This window comes from Felis catus, chromosome B2 (assembly GCF_018350175.1).
Source record: "Felis catus isolate Fca126 chromosome B2, F.catus_Fca126_mat1.0, whole genome shotgun sequence".
In the NCBI taxonomy this organism is placed as follows: domain Eukaryota; kingdom Metazoa; phylum Chordata; class Mammalia; order Carnivora; family Felidae; genus Felis; species Felis catus.
Window position 1 is genome coordinate 13,141,508 of NC_058372.1, and position 17,687 is coordinate 13,159,194.

The following is a 17,687-nucleotide window of genomic DNA, read 5'->3' on the forward strand; positions in this document are numbered from 1 at the left end:
ACAGTTGGGTCTGTTACCCAGAAGTAAACGCAGGGCAGCAGAGCGCACTCTCCCATAATAATGATTAAAAAAAAAAAAAAGAACAAAACTCTCAAGGACCTTTCCGTTACTATTGTGAAGTCACTGGGAATAATCAAAACACAGACAAGTGTCTCCATCTGAAAGGTGGCTTAAATGTCACTCAGCAGGTCATTTAGTGGAGGACAATAGACTAATTTGAGGAACGGGAGATATGCACTGTAAGTTGCCTTTGGGGTTCCAGGGTCTCCACGTGGAGAAGAGAATAACGATAAAGGTTAGTAAGCAGCCCCTTATAGCTCTGCGTGGTTTTTAAAGGAAATTACTAGCATCACGCCCCTGACATGGAACCTTTGGCCTCTCCTTGAACCACTCCAACAATAGCTTGGGTTTATTTTCCCTTCCTATTTCTCCTGCTTCACTTCCTCCTTTTTTGGACCCAGAGGCACAATATTATTTATTGTTCTCTCGTGTTTACGTATTTCACATATATATGTGCTCCCCAAATATATTACTTAGTTTGCCTTTTGACTTCATAAAAAGAGTGCCACACTGTAATTATTATTCTAGGATTTAGTTTTTTCACTGAATATCAAATTGCTCAGACTCATCCATACTGCTGGGTGTAGTTCATTTAATTTCACTGCTCTGTAATATTCCATTGTGTACATGTACTTTATTTAGTGGGCATTTGGGTTGTTTCTAGGATTTTGCTATTACGAATAGTGCCCCTATGTCTACTCTTGTACATGTGCAGGAGTATACCTATAGGCAGAATTGCTGAGTTATATAACATGTGAATATTTAATTTTCAAGGTAATGCCAAACTGTTCTTCCAAAGTGATTATTATAACAATTTTCACTCCTACCAACAACATAAGAAATTCTGTCTATCCACATACCCTCCAATGCTTGCATCATCAGCTTTCTTAATGTTTACCGACCGAATGCATATAAAATTGTTTCTCACTGTGAACTTGACTTACATTTCTCTAGTCACTAATAAAATTAAACATCTTTTTATACGTTTATTGGCCAAATATGGTTTTCCTTATATAATATGGCTGTTCATGACTGGCCCATTTTCTTACTGTATTGTTTATTCTTTCATTTCATATATATATATATATATATATATATAAATATATATATATATAAATATATAAATAAATATATAAATATATATGTTTATATTTATATTATATTTATATTTATTTTTATTTATTTTTATATTTATATTTATATATTTATATTTATATTTATATATTCTTTAAAAAAATTTTTTTTTTCAACGTTTATTTATTTTTGGGACAGAGAGAGACAGAGCATGAACGGGGGAGGGGCAGAGAGAGAGGGAGACACAGAATCGGAAACAGGCTCCAGGCTCCGAGCCATCAGCCCAGAGCCCGACGCGGGGCTCGAACTCACGGACCGCGAGATCGTGACCTGGCTGAAGTCGGACGCTTAACCGACTGCACCACCCAGGCGCCCCTATATTTATATATTCTTGACATTAATCCTTTCTTGGTTGTATGTGTTAAAATATTCCCCCAGATTGTAAGTATTCTTTGTATTTTCTGTACTGGCATCTTTTGAAAACTAAACGTTCTTATTTTAATATGGCCAAATCAATATTTTCTTTACTATGTATCACTTGTTATGTCTTGTTTAAAATTCCTAACCTTTCCCACATCATGACAAATGCTGTGATGAGCTACTTAGATACCCATACAAACATAAAACAGTCTTCAGCTGAAAAGAGCCCCCATATCCAAGCTCATGGCTGCTGGCATAAAGGCTGGACCCTTTCACTCAAACTCAGGACGTCGCTCAAAGACCCTGTTATGTTCGGAGCTCTCTGTAGTATCAGTTAAGCTTTCCATTGTCCAACACCTCTGTTCATCTTCCTTTGCTTAATCCTGCTTCCTCCCTCCCACCATTACTGATCCCAAGAATACCCCCAATAACCTTCTTCAGAATCTCTGTCCCTCAGTCTGCCTCCATGGAAGCCAACCCACAACAAGGGTCAAGATAGAAACTCCTGGTTTCTACTCCTGATCACAAATCCCGTTGTTGGGCAATTGCTGCTATTAGAATTTTCTTATTCTTGAAACACAGCCAGCATCCTAATAGCCTCTGGTCCTCCTTTCTGCTCTTTGCAACTGAACAGGGCAAACCTACCCTCTCTTTCTCACAACGTCTCTTAAATGAGCAGAGCACAACGATCATGTGCCCACTAAAGCTTCGTTTCCTGGGCAAAAGAGCCTCGTTCCTTCCATTGTTCCATATGAGACAGGGTTTTCAGACTTGTATGCATGCTTGTTGACCCCTCCAGCTTCCCCATCACTTTCTCTATTACTCAATAACTGACTTGGGATGGCTCAACCTATAATTTTTGGACTTTATAATCGTGTGAAAGTGACCACATTCAGTAGAAACTGTACTTTGAATTTTGAATTTGGATCCTTTCCTGGACTAGTGATATGTGTTACAACTCTTGCATGAGTCTGGACAGCCGTAGCTCCCAGAAAGCCTTGCAATCATGAGGGTGAAGGACCAATACACTGACAATCACTCCGTCCCATGCAGCCACTCTGTTGTTCACTTTCAGTACAGCATTCAATAAATTACATGAGATGCTCAGTACTTTCTTATCAAATGGGCTCTGTGTTAGATGATTTTCCCATACTTTCCCAATACTTTTCAACTTAACAATATTTTCAACTTACAATGTTTTTTGTGTTTATTGGAACATAACCCCATCATGAGTCAAGAAAGATCTGTATATTGAAAGACACCTTTTCCCAATAAGTAAAGAACATGATTTCTTTACTTGCCTAGGTATACTGTAGGTAATATCAGAAATCCAGGCCTAGTGAGGCCCCAGCATTTACTTTGTAATATGACCTTCGTATGGAATGAATCAGAATGAATCGGGGACACTGACAAGTTGAGCGCTAAGAAAGCAAATCTCCCCAGAGCTGAAAAAGGTCCTGTCAGGTCAGTTCATCCGTTCCCCTGGCCGGCAACTCAATTTGCCACAGCAGAGAACAAGGAATTGCCCTTTCTATTAGTTCTCTCTTGTTCCAACTAAAATAGTTTACTGCTCCTGCTTAGGTCCAATTCCTAATTAATCTTTTATAAAACTTAAGATATGAGGGAAAGAAAAAGGCACCTACAGACATACCCTTGTTCAGCAGTAGCCCAAGGTAATACCTACTTTTTATGCATACATTTTGAAAAAGAGAGAAAACATTACCTGCATATCCTCAATGGGCACTGGGAATATAAATGAGGCATTAAAAGCTGGCCTTAGAGGGGGAGCATCGTATCTACTGCAGACAAGGTTTCTTTGGCCTTTCCCACCATCTTGTCTCTACTCCTTTCCCACCTGTGGGTCTTTCTCCCTCTTTGCACCCTAGACCCACGGCCCCCTGGAGCTTCTGGCCTGCTTCCTCCCAAATGTTCCTGAATGACTTCTTTTATTCTCTTCTCTCTCTTTCTCAACTGTTAAACATGAAGTGTTGGCAAAAAACAAGCCAGCCAACCCCATTACAAGTGGCTACACAAGTGACTTTCCACCTGAGCCTTCTCAGAGAAGTTGTCACATTTAAAACATGGGGTGGGGAAGCTTTTTATCTGATTATTAGAGAACTATAAGTCCCATGTTGGAAATGCCAAAAGATACAAAAAAAACCACAACACACACACATGTACACACACAGGGAGAGAAAAACTCCATCACACTGAAATTAAAACGACTAACTACTAACATTTTGGTGTGTATTCTTTCAATATGTTTTCTATGTAAATAAATATGCTTTCTTTTTCTTTTTCTTTTTCTTTTTCTAAATTGTGGTAACATTGTTTTGCCACTTGACATTTTCACTTAACGATTATGTCAGAAGCATTTTCTCAGGTCATTGGTATCCTAAAATATCATTAGGATAACATTTTTTTTACGTTTACTTATTTATTTTGAGAGAGAGAGAAAGAAAGAGAGAGCACAGGAGGGACAGAGAGAGAGAGAGAGGGAGACAGAATCCCAAGCAGACCCATGTTATCAGTGCGGAGCCTGATGCAGGGCTCGAACTCAAGAGCTGTGAGATCATGACCTGAGCCGAAACCAAGAGTCCGATGCTTAACTGACTGAGCCACCCAGGTGCCCCTTGAATATCATTTTTAATGACTCTTGCATTCTATCATGTGGATACAATATGATTTATCTTACCAATTCCCCATTGTTGACTTTTTTGGTTGTTTCCCAATACTATTATTTTAGAGAATTCCACAATAAACATCTCTTAGATAAATCTTTATAAACATTCACATTTATTTCCTTAGGATAAATTTCTAGGGCGGGGGTAGAGTTGGATATTCCATTTTTACGATCTTGGATAAATATTTCCAAAGAATCCTCTAATTTACTCTGCTCTGGAACAAGCAGTGTGTGGAAAATGCTTACTTTCCCACACCTTCAATATCACTAAGTTGTTACTGTAAAAAAGAAAATTTCTTCCAATGTGATTGGAGGTAAGGGACTATTTCCCTTCTTGTCATTTACGTTATAGCTCATTTATTTTCTTTTTAATAAAAGATCTTTGGAGATCTTTGGTGATACACGCATACACACACACTCAGTAGAATATTACTCCGCCATAAAAAGGATGCGACTGTGCCATTTGTGACAACATGGATGGACCTAGAGGACATCATGCTAAGCGAAATAAGTCAGAGGGAGAAAGACAAGTATCATATGATTCTACGCATACGCGGAATCTTAAAAAAAAAAAAAGAATAAACAAACAAAGAGCAGAATCAGACCTGTAAATACAGAGAACACACTGATGGTTGTCAGAGGGAACGGGGGTAAGGAGATGAGCAAAGTAAGTGAAGGAGAGAGAGAGAGACACAGGCTTCCAGTTACGGAATGTACAAGTCACAGCGATAAAAGGCACAGCATAAAGGAAAAAAAAAAAGATTTTCATTGGTCCTTGGTATTTTCAAATTTTCATGTCCCTCTCTTTTTTTCTTTTTGTCTTCCAATTGATCTATTTTTCCCCCTTTGATTTGTATATTCTCTGTATGCGTTAACGATAGACCTTTGTCTTCCTTTTGTGCTAGTTTATCCCATTTTTGAGATTACCTGATCTCCTACATCCAATGTCTAATTGATGAAATTGGAGGCAATGTCATTAAGTAATATGAAATTTCCCATAAAACATAAAGGAGAAGGGCATTCCCCAGAGCTCCCCAAGGTCCCCATGCAGGTAATAAGGCCCAGTAAAGAAGGAAAACTCTTCCTCGTGTGTGTGTGATCCACGAAAGCATGGCAAAATCATGTACTCTAGGGACGCTGTAAAAAGAGAGTAGCCTGTTTTCAGCCCTGATCTGACAGTCCTGTAATGGCTCCAGCGACAACTGTCATTGTGACAAAGGCCTCAGGGCTTTCCTGTCTCTTAAAAAAATCAGCTTCATATCAATTAGTATGTTTCGTTTGTCACCAGGGATGAGAGGAAGAAACACTACTTCCTCCTGAGATAAATACTTCCATTTAGAACTCATTAATAAGACGTAGCTCGGAAGGTTGTAATCATAATTTAAGCAACAAAAACACACTTCCAGGTCAATGCTTTGGAGAGTGGGTTTCTTTTTGTTGCTTGTTAAGGGCCTTATTAGGGCTTTAAGATACATTTAAAATCTTTGCCTCAGCAAGACTTCCAGACTCGTTTAAGCTCTCAGCACGCCAGTAGGGGCTGTTTAATGTTTGTTTCTGACAAGAGAGAAATAAATGCATCATACTTTGAGAATGGGTCCTCTGGGGACCAACAAAGAACAGGAACAAGAATGTGGAGGGAGATCTCAGGGGCTGGGTGTGACTAGCTGCCCCAAAGCCTAGAAGAGTATGAAACAACCTATACCGCTGCTGTCATTGTTTTTAGATTCTTATATGTAAATATTTTTATATTCTTGACCTCGGCTGCTCATATCAGGTACACTTTCCTTCTCTGAATCACCCAACTGCAAACCAAGAGCTGCGAAGCCAATCGCTTACACATGTGTGACAAATCCTGATGTCAGTGGAGTAACGTCACCTTAAACCAGTTGTTGGATCTGAAGTAAGAGGAAAACTGTATGGTGGCGTCTCCATTTTCGTTCCCTTGGCCTTTTATAATAGTCAAGATAACCAATGCTTGTAGGTGTGACAAACCACCCCCAAATCTCCGTGGCTTAACGCAATACAGGTTTATCCCCTCCCACATCGTGGCCCAATGCCGGCCAGGCAACTCTCCTGGGAGTCCCTCCTTCAGGCAGTAAATCAGGGGTCTGAGTGTCTTTCATCATGCAGAGCTGCTACCTAAAACATGGCGGGCGGCTGTCATGGAAAGGAGCTCTGGAAGTGGAGAGAGAATATGGAGGAAGTGGAAGAAGACATGGGGGTCTTAACAGCTATTGCCCAAAACCCAGTCAGATGGCCAGGTCTAATTATAAAAGAGACAAGGATATATATACACACATATACACACATACATATATATATACACACATATATATATGTGTGTGTGTATATATATATATATATATATATATGTATGTATACACACACACACACACACACACACACCCAGGAAGAAGAAAATGGAATGAAATTTGATAACATAGCACTGTCCCTCCCACATCTCAGTTGGTTTTACCCATATGAATGACACAACCACTGCAAGGCCCCAGTGACCCAAAACTTTCTTTCTTCACCTCTCGATCTTGTTGGATGCATGAAATGTCTATGTCACTATCCCTTTCTTTAAGACTTCAAAGACTATATTGAAGGGGTCAAAAAGTATATACTAAAAACAGAGTCCCCTCTTGAGGAATATATCCCAATATTTCTTCCTGTCTTAGGTGTTCTTTTTTTTTTTAATGTTTTTATTTATTTTTGAGACAGAGAGAGACAGAGCATGAGCAGGGGAGGGGCAGAAAGAGAGGGAGACATAGAATCTTAAGCAGACTCCAGGCTCTGAGCTGTCAGCACAGAGCCCGATGTGGGGCTCGAACTCACAAGCTGTGAGATCATGACCTGAGCTGAAGTTGGACACTTAACCAATTAAGCCCCCCAGGCGCCCCAGGTCTTAGGTGTTCTTAGCATCTTAGGGAGGTAGAGTCAGCTACTTACCACCTGAACCACAGCAGATTAGCCCAGGGGGGCTGTGCATAAGTGAGAGACACCCTACACAGATCAGGCATGAGGCAACTCAGACACATCAGCTGACTGGTACAAACAATTCAAATAGACATGATTCATACCAAATTGCTCTGGACAGCCTGCTCTAATGCTCTCTTTTGTGAATCATAAATATAAAGGGAACAAAGAGGAATCGGGTCTTCAGCTCCAGGTTGTTAATGTTGCTACAGAAAGAAAAGTAGGACACGTGGTAACCATGTGCCACTACAATAACCCCCATTTTATAGTTTGTCTGGGCCTATCGTTTAGCTCATGACAGATCTCTGGCAGAATTCCAAATGGGGTCTGAAATTTTTCCAACACAGAGTGGGGAGTGAATGAAACCATTGCTCTTGAGCAAGGTGGGTCAAGGAAGGACGTGAATAGTCAGGAGTCCGCAGCAATTCTGACATCCCATCAGGTCCCTCTACCTTAACGGATAGGAAATGGTCTTTCATTAAGCTTTGATTCTGCTTCCTGGGAATAAGTTCCACCTCCACTCTTCTCCATGGCTCTTGAGGCTACTCTCTGTCTGGTGTTCCTTCCTTCCTTCATTGTTTTCCTTGGCTACAAAGAGATAGCATAGTAGAATGTGCCCTCTTTGGAGGTTGACCAGCTATCTAAGTTTTTCTGGGACTGAGAGTGTTCCTGGATTGCAAGATTTTCAGTACCAAAGCTATGAAAGTCCCAAGCAGACTATAATGAGTTGGTTACCCTTCCTTCCTGGATGCTTCTTTAGATCTTTTTATGTCTTGAAAAGTCACCGTGTCTTTTAGAACAGCCTAGGGTGCTTTGTGCAAGATAGCTCACTCAAAAGTTTTGTTGTTTTTAGTTTTGTTTTTTTTTTGGTTTTTTTTTGGGGGGGGTTGTTTTTTGTTTTTCGGGTTTGTTTGTTTTTTTTGTATTTTACTCTAGACTTTTGCATGCAACAAAAGTTATACCCACAATTTGTTGTGAGACATCCAATATTCTTAAGAGTCACTTTGATATATCAAGCTTCTATGGGTCCATCGTATCCCACTGGACAAAATTCTATTAGGTCAATTTTTTTTTTTTTAATTTTTAATCCTTTCCAGGATCTTTTAAAAGCTTGATTTGGTCTTTTCCTGGAGGTTGAAACTTAGCAGGTTTTTCAAACTCAAAAGGACTTCTCAATTTTCTCTTTTGCTGGTTGTGAAAGAGCAGACCTACACCAGCTGGCTGACTCCATCTTGTTCTGAGTCCTCCACCTTGAGTGACTATGTCCCCGACATGGCCCCTTTCTGGGAAAATCACAGAAACCTCAGACCACGCCTCCTCCCCTTGAGTAACCTCCCGCTCACCCGTTCAAACTTCCCGATCAAAACACGCCTGGCGACCTGCGGTAACAGGACTCCAACCCTTCCCCAGCCAATCGGCTGAGGCCACAGCCATTACCTCACCAACTGCCCCTAGACCCCTATAAAACCTTTGTGCTTTTGAAACTCCCTCTCTCTCTCCGGTATCTCACCGCTTCCTCAGTGCAGGTAGGGGATTGAGCTCGAGCTAGCTCGAATAAAGGCTTTTTGCTTTTGCATCGGACTCAGCTCCCTGGCGGTCTTTGGGGATCACGAATTCTGGGCTGTATAACAGTTGGAGATGAGAAACAGGTTTGTTAGTTAGGCCTAAGAGTTTCAAAATTCCTGGACTCTCTCCCTCTTCTCTATTCTGTTTTCAAATCAACCAGTTATCTTCTGATCTCTTTCTTTTAGTATTTTATCATGTACAAATTATAACCACCGGCTCACATGATCTACATTCTGCCTCAAAACCACCTTTACCCTCTTCACAAATTCGTCAGGTTTTCTTCTTGTTGTTTTTGTTTTTGTCTTTCCAATTTTGACAGGTGACAATGTTGCCAAGTGTTTTGCCACCACGTAATATGGCTCACCAACACGTAACCTCTGTTATTGTCTCCTTACTATGTGTTGATTGAACTTAAAGCCACTGCCCTTTGTCTTAGGTGATACTCCACTCCTAGTACCGATTTCCATACTAGGCACTTTTTTACTATAACACTTCTGCCCAACAGAAACTCCAACATCTCAGTGTATAAAATAATAAACATTTAATTTCACACTCAGGTATTTAGGTAATCTGCAGTTCATCTGATATCAGCTAGACTTAACCAACCTAACTGGATGGATGAGTCAATTCTCCTTCATTTCTGGTATCATCTAAGAAAGTCACCAAACCTTAACACCAGTCCTGACGACCTTCAAGGTAATGGGTGATATTTGGTTGTGGGCACCAGCCCACAACTCTAAACAGGTAGACAGAGACATCTTATTAAAAGATTATGAACAATTTCATCTCTCTCACTCAAAAAAAAAAAACAGTTATTAAATTTCACAATACCATGCTTTATTTCTATTATTGCAAAAATTGTGATTCTTCTACAAATTTGCTTTAAGGGTCTGTTAAGTGCTTTGTGGTATAGGATTGTCTGAGATGAATAATTCTTTAATCCACTGAGAACTGTAATGAAGGAAACCAATGGTACTGTCCCCAACACATGTTTATTGGATGGTGATTATATATGCAAGAGACGCAATGGGTACGAGACCTATCGCTGTTACCAACAATGATACTGATATGTAACTTACATTGGGCTGGGCAGTGCTCTAAGTGCTTTCTGTGTACTAACAACAGATTAGTTGTTGAGGCAGGTGCTATGTTATCCCCATTTTATAGACGACACGGTGGCACAGAAAAGACAAAGTTCTGGGGCGCCTGGGTGGCTCTATCGGTTAAACATCCGACTTCAACTCAGGTCACGCTCTCCCAGTTTGTGAGTTTGAGCCCCACATCGGGCTCTGTGCTGACAGTCTGGAGCCTGGAACCTGCTTCAGATTCTGTGTCTCCCTCTCTCTGCCCCTCCCCAACTCGTGCGCGCATGCGCGCGCTCTCTCTCGCTCTCAAAAATAAACATTTAAAAAAAATTTTTTTTTAAGAAAACACAAAGTACTTTGCCAAAGTTTGTGCTTCTAGTAAGTGGTCGAGCAAGGAGCTGAACCAAGGCCGTTTGCCATCAAAGCCCCTGTTCTTAACACTGAACTAGGCTGGGTTCCTGGTGCCTGTCGCCCAGTGAGGCAGACTGTGACAATAGCATAAAATGAAAGCACCATGGATTGAAGTGATCAAGGAGGGAAGTGACTTTTGTGTCTGGAGCTGACCGTTACCAGAACTAGTCGCTCAGTTAGTAAATCCACAGGAAAGGGAAGTGTTAGGGGAAGGGGTGCAGTTAGAAATGGTCAGAGCACAGGCTAACCAGGAGAGGGCAGGCTGAAGAGACAAGGAGAATGCTCCAGGGTTGTTCAATGGCGGTGTAATGATGGGAGTGCTCTGTGAAAACAAGAGGGAAGTATAGAATGGTAGAAATATACCATTATTTGATAAATTGGCTTGACCGGGCCTTGCGATAAGATCTAATTCCCTCCACTGTTTGTATTGTTGTTAGCCACAACTGGACATTCTCAGTAAGATCTAACCTGCCAACTCAAAAGTAGTGCTACTAATCCAGGTAAATGTTCCTCGGGGATCTTACAGACACAGGCAAAGTCACAGCATCTAGTTGCTCTCGTCTGGATTTAACTGCAGGTGAAAAGCTATTACATTAACCTGCTGAGCTGATAGTAATGAGTGTTTCGGTCTCATTTCATCCTCCGAAGGGGTTTGGTACGGTGTCTTACCTTTGACCACTGTTAAATGAGAAGATGCATGTGTAGAGCACTATAGAAATTACATCACCATGTGAATGTGAGTTGTCATTGTGTAGATAGATTTCAGGCAGGTGATTACTTTAGTTTCAAACATGACTCTGGCTGAAGATGAAGTTATGTCCAAATATTGCACAAAATGTTAACTAGTCCAGTTGCCGCATAACACCAGGGTTCTGAGGATCAGACAGATGGTAGGGTACACCCAAGATATACTCATGGGGATCTGGTGTCAGGGCCTCCAGATGAACCAGGAAATCATTCAGTTGTTCAACAAATACTTGCTGAGTGCCTACTCTGAGCCAAGCACTGTTCTCCATGATGGGCATTCATAAACACGATAGACAAGACCCCCAGCCAAGAGCAAGGACTCTCAAGCCAAACTGTTTGGATCTAGTCTTCGTTTTGTCACTTGTGAGCTAAGTGACCTTGAAGAAGTTTCTGTGCCTTCATTTCCTCATCTGAGAAAAGTATATAAGGGCCATTATGAAGATTAAATAGCTAATGTTGCTAAAACATCTAGATAATCCCAGGCTCATAGTAGTGAATATAAATGCTTGTTAAATAAATAGGAGTATATTTAGTCAATCAAAATAGACAATAAACGAATAAGCAAAGTATGGGTCCTGCAGAGTAATATGACCCAAAGTGACAAGGCCCCCTTCAGATGAGGTGGTCAGGGAGGACTTCTCTAAAGAAGCAGCCTTCAAGCAGAGACTTGGATGATGAGAAAAAGCTAGAGGAGGGACTGAGACCAGAGAATTTCAGGTCAGGAAAGACTCTGCAACAGGAGTGAGCTTGGTTTGTTCTAGTAACAGAGACAGATAAGCACGACTAGGGCACAGCGAGCAGGTGGGAAATGGTGGGAGATACAGATGGGAAGCAGATGGGAGACAAGGTCAGAGACAGACAGAGGCCATGTTGGGTTTGCGTACGGTCAGCCTGGGTAAAGATCTCTTTAGAGTTTATTCAAAGGGCAATTAAAGGGTTCTGAGCAGAGAAGGAATAGAAGCTGATGTGAGTTGGGAAGGCCACCTGGCTGCCATATGAAAAATCGACCATGGGGTGGAGAAGTGGAAACAGGGGCCAGGTGGGCAAGCTGTTGCTGTCGTTCAGCTGAGAGATGATGCCGGTTTGGACAGAGGTCCCTGTGGTGGAGATAGAGAAGATAGAATAGATTTGGAATATGGTTTGGAAATAGGATGGGCAGGTGATGATAATATATAGGGTGTGAAAAAGGATAAACAAAAATGAAAAAAAAAAACAAAAGGAAGGAAGGAAAGAAGGGAGGGAGGGAGAGAAGGAGGGAAAGAGGCAGGGAGGAAGGAAATCTTTGCACAACTGGGTGACAGCAGTCCCAGATGAAAACGTGAGGTGGGGGCAGCTTGTGGGGTGAGGAGTACATCTCTTCTTAGCACTGTGACTTAGTTGGAGCATTGTCATTGTCGCTTCCCTCATCAATGAAATGAGAAAGATAATATCTTCCCCCATCCCCTCTCAGGGAGTTTGTAAGGATTGGATTAGGCAATAAAAACAAAAGGCTTTGAAACATACAAGCCACCACATAAGTGTAGAGTATCATTATCACGATTTTCAGCCGATCTGGGGCCCAACAGCTTAGTCGTTGAACATGGGGCATTGAGAGAATTCTACTGACATAGTCAGCAATGTATTCTAAAAGACCTGGCACATGAGGACGCTTTTCTTGAACACATTTGTAGAAGAAAGCTGAGCGCCCGGCGTGTTCCATGTCCAAGGTCACTTCTGTTTTCTTATTATAACCCATTGGCACCGACGACATTCTGATCATGGACCCAATGACTGTATTCAGGATCTAATGCCTTCTGACAGCGTTTAAAGGAATTTTGTGTTAGGTTTTTAAGTGGGAGAAAATTCACAGCGTTGCGATGTCACTTGCAAAGTAAGCGAGACTTGTCGGAAAGAACTCTGAAGCAAAGAAAAACCAGTCCTCTCCAGCTTTCGTGGATAATAGTCCATAACTAACACTACACTAAGGGCTTCCTTATAGCTTAGCAAATTTGCAGAGAAATCAGACGCCTGAATTCCCCCTGAATTTTATTATGTGTAACAATGGTATCTTTGTCCAAATCTACTTTTTATTATAGCACAATTTGTTATATTAAAAGAATATAAATGATATAAAAGTACACGACGTTTAATTACTTAGAGGATGTTATCTGCCTACAATGAACTGTATATGCTTTTTAAATGATCATACGTATTTCATGTATTAATGTTGTAATTTTTAAACATACCATTAATTGACAAACCCAGGTTAAAGGCTTGTGTATGACGTATATCCTCATTATGTTTTTAGAATATGTATTTGCATGTGTGTTGTATGTATGTGCTTCTTTTTGAGTTTTGAAACAATTTCAAATGTATGGAAAAATTACCAATATAGTACAAAGAAATCTTTCCTGAGCCATTTTTAGAGTAAGTCGTTCTGAGAGCCTTAAGTGAGCCATTCTGAGAGCTGGTCTGTTCCTAGAATTGGAGAAGCACAGGTCTAGTACTTGTCTCCTGCCTGGGGGAGGAAATTGTTGAGCTGAGAGTGGCCTGCATTTCCAAACTGGAGAGCCCAAGATGCTTGAGATCCCGTGGGGCCAAGATGGACCCTGCAGAAGAAGCTGGGTCACCTTGGGGGGGGGGGGAACTCCTATGAGAAGGGTCTGGAGAGGCCAGGTGGCCACAGGAGAGGGTGGGCCCTTGAAGGCAGGCACTGAGGGAGCTCCTAGACGGCCAGCCAGGGAGGCACTGCCCACATTAAGGAGTGGCATTTGGAGATCCTCCAAAAGAGTCACTCAGGAGCCCGCGAGTGAGGGAAGTCAGCATCTGGACTGTGCCATCCAGGGGCCCGACATTCTAGAACTGTACCAGGTGAGCAAAACCCTCATGCCACTTAGCCCTTCCCCCTCCCGCAGCCCTGGAGGGGCCCGATGCTGCCTGGTGAGCAGAAATGAGGCACAGGGAAAGGACACAGAGCAGCTGACCCACCTCGCTCTCCCTGCCTTCCCACCCCCAGCCAGGTCCCAGCTGGAACAGCAGATTATCGAATGAGACTTTGCACAGAACTGGATTTCTTCCCTGAATGTGACCTGTCATGAAAAGGACTGGAAAAGTTCTCGGACCCGCCCAAATTTGTATTCGGTGGCAGGAAGGAACCAGTCGAGAGCATCAGTTTGCAGAAGCAGAGGTAGAACATCGTAAAGCAAATTGCTGCTTGCACTCTATTAAGCTGGTCTGATAAGCCGGATACATATAACATAACAGAAAAGATAACATTTAGTTTGAGCGTGAAACTTATCTCTAAATATAAGAAAGAATTCTGCCCATTTAAAAAAATGTTTTCAACATTTATTTATTTTGAGAGAATGATGGGGGAGGAGCAGAGATAGAAGGAGACAGAATCCAAAGCAGGCTCCAGGCTCTGAGCTGTCAGCACAGAACCTGACGTGGGGCTCAAATCCACCGTGCGGGGCTCGAACCCACAAAATGTGAGATCACGACCTGAGCCGAAGTCAGAGGCTGAACCAACTGATCCGCCCTGGCGCTCCAAATTCTGCCCATTTTTCATGGGTCACTACTTCCCCACCCCACCCCCAGTTTTATTGAGATGTAACTGACACACAACGTTGTGCAAGTTTAAGGTGCACAGTGTGGAGATTCATTACGTTTTGGGATTTTTGCCTGTTACAATCTATCGACAACTTGGCTAGTTTTCAAAAAGTAGCTCTGTGTAGCCCTCTACTACATTTCCCACTTAATTATGATGTTTGTGTGTTTTAAGACTCCTGCTAGCAAAATAATACTGATAATACTGCTTCAGCGAAATACCTCAGAAAGGATTTTTTTTTGAGGGATTTATTTTTTATTTTTCTAAATATAATTTATCATCAAGTTGGCTAACATACAGTGTGGACCATGTGCTCTTGGTTTTGGGGGTAGATTCCCGTGATTCATCGTTTACATACAACACCCAGTGCTCATCCCAACAAGTGCCCTCTTCAATGCCCATCACCCACTTTCCACTCTCCCCCATCCCCCATCCACCCTCAGTTTGTTCTCTGTACTTAAGAGTCTTTTATGGTTTGCCTCGCTCCATCTCTGTTTTTACCTATTTTCCCCTCTTCCCTTCCCCCATGGTCTCTGTTAAGTTTCTCAAGATCCACATATGAGTGAAAACATATGACATCTGTCTTTCTCTGGTTGACTTATTTCACTCAGCATAATACCTTCCAGTTCCATCCACGTTGCTGCCAATGGCAGGATTTCATTCTTTCTCATTGCCAAGTAGTATTCCATTGTATACATAAACCACAGAAAGGACATTGTAAGTGTCACCCATATGATAATTTTCTAACACACTACCAAAGAAAGAATAGCTTGTGCATAAACCCGTGATCTCAGGAAACACTGAATTAATCTTAGAAAAAGAAGGAATTCATATTCTATTTCTATAACATTCCATTTTATACTTGCACGATGCCTATCATATAGAACTGGCAACAATAAATGACCCAGGGCACTTATTTAAATGTGACTGGAATTATTAAGTTCCCAAGATACCAGTTTGGTAACTTGTAATTTTAAAACATACTAGTTCTTTCTAGAATTACACTAATTCCATTTTCCCAGCTGCTGCTGTATCATTTTATTTTATCCTCCTGGTTGTCCTAGAAACAGTCCTGGAATTATTCATTTTCAGAAAACATTTTCTTATTGCTTGCATGGCGAGTTCCTCCTATTATTTTGGAAAATAAGTTAATTGGATGTACTCGAAAAACAAAATACTTTAAAGCACATGGGGGGGAAAAAACACTGCAAGAAAATTATGAAGTCCCAAGTTCAAAAAAGAAAAACAGACATCTGTGAGAGTCCGCTAAATTCCAGGTCAACATGGGTTTCGGACATGCTCCTCTATTAGACTGTATAGTTTGCAGAACTAGTAACAAATGTCTACCCATTGGTGTATATGCCCATATGTCACCTTTCTTAGGAGATCCCCAGTGGTTGGACAGGTACCATGGCTGCTGGGAAGCAATCTCTATTAAGGTCCTCCAATAAATGTGGACAGAGACATCTTGAAGTGTGCAGACCAGGAGGAGAAGGCAGTTCTGAGCTTCTGCTATCTTCTACAGCTCTCCCCCTCACAAAACAAGAACCCCAGGACCCTCTCCATGCATCCCACCCAACGAAGAGAAGGGAGGCTAAATCACCAGTTTGGTCACTATCTCTTAACGTCAACAAAAGTAAAATGTTTCTGGGACTGCAGCCAATTGACGGGTCCTAGTCTTACGCAATCCCTTCCTCAGGTTTCAGTGCAATTTCAGGGGGAGGTCTTGAACTGCAAGGCTAGCTCGTCTGCCGACACTTCTTTACTTCACACTATGTGTATTTGTTTGTTTGTTTATTTAACTTTATATGGCTCCTGTATTTCAGAAGCTCATGATTCCATCTCCGGTATACCCAAACCCTACTTCTGGCTTTCAAAAAAATGCAAAACCAATGCCAGTCTGCCACTTCAAGATCGTCAGAAGAGGGGCGCCTGGGTGGCTCAGTAGGTTAAGCATACAACTTCAGTCCAGGTCATGATCTCACGGTTCGTGGGTTCAGCCCCGCGTCTGGCTCTGCTCTGACAGCTTGGACCCTGGAGGCTGCTTCGGATTCTGTGTCTCCCTCTCTCTCTGCCCCTCCCACTTGTGCTCATTCATTCTCTCTCTCTCTCTCTCTCTCTCCCACTCTCTCTCTCTCTCTCTCTCTCTCCCTGTCTCAGATCATCAAAAGAAATAAATTCTGCAAGGAAGGAAGGTGGGAAAAGAGGTATTTTTGAACACCACCAACCATCAGTAAGTCATTTGGCAGACCGTGCAATGTGGTGAAAACCAGAATACCCGAGTGCCGTTCCCAGCGTTGTCCGGAACCAGCCATGTGGCTTTAGTCACTTCGCTCTGCAGCCTGAGTTACCAGAAAAACTACAAGGTCCTTTCTGCCCTTAAAAAAAAAAAATCTAGGGGCGCCTGGGTGGCGCAGTCGGTTAAGCGTCCGACTTCAGCCAGGTCACGATCTCGCGGTCCGTGAGTTCGAGCCCCGCGTCGGGCTCTGGGCTGATGGCTCGGAGCCTGGAGCCTGTTTCCGATTCTGTGTCTCCCTCTCTCTCTGCCCCTCCCCCGTTCATGCTCTGTCTCTCTCTGTCCCAAAAATAAATAAACGTTGAAAAAAAAAATTTTAAAAAAAAATCTATAATGTGAAGCAAAGGGACTTTAGACTTTTAACAAATGCAAGACCATAAAATGCATTTTTTTTAATTCATAGAAACTACTAATGTACCACAAGCATCATTTATCCATGACAAGAAGATAATTTACAATGCCTGAGTGGCATGAGTGCCAGAAGCTGTTATTTGTGCGTGGTGCTCAATCAAAAAAAGCTTTTGAATGTGAAGATCCCGTCCGCTCCTGGACGCCCACAAGGAGTGTGTATGTTGTTTGAAGGCAGGAAGCATTTTTTACTTGGAGGGCTCCGTGTCAGGGGAAAAATCCAGTGACAGCATCAGCAAGGACTCCCGGGGCTCTCTGCAAGAAATTCTCCGGGATTTCAGATTTCTGAGATTGAAAAGTGTGAAACGTATCTTGGACACGAGGTAATAAACGATGCATTTGGACAGAAATCTCTAGGATAAAAAATAAGAG

The 17,687-nt window shown here is 42.0% G+C and overlaps 1 long non-coding RNA gene across 2 annotated transcripts; it reads left to right on the top strand.

Annotated features, from left to right (window-relative positions):
• Nucleotides 1-8,712: 8,712 nt before the first annotated feature.
• Nucleotides 8,713-17,051, top strand: LOC123385684. Of its 2 annotated transcripts, none has more exons than XR_006598643.1 (3): nucleotides 8,713-9,478; nucleotides 14,021-14,191; nucleotides 16,772-17,051. It is a non-coding gene; the product is annotated as an uncharacterized LOC123385684 (long non-coding RNA). The 2 variants fall into 2 exon arrangements; XR_006598644.1 differs by having other exon boundaries at nucleotides 8,713-8,865.
• The last annotated feature ends 636 nt before the right edge of the window (nucleotides 17,052-17,687 follow it).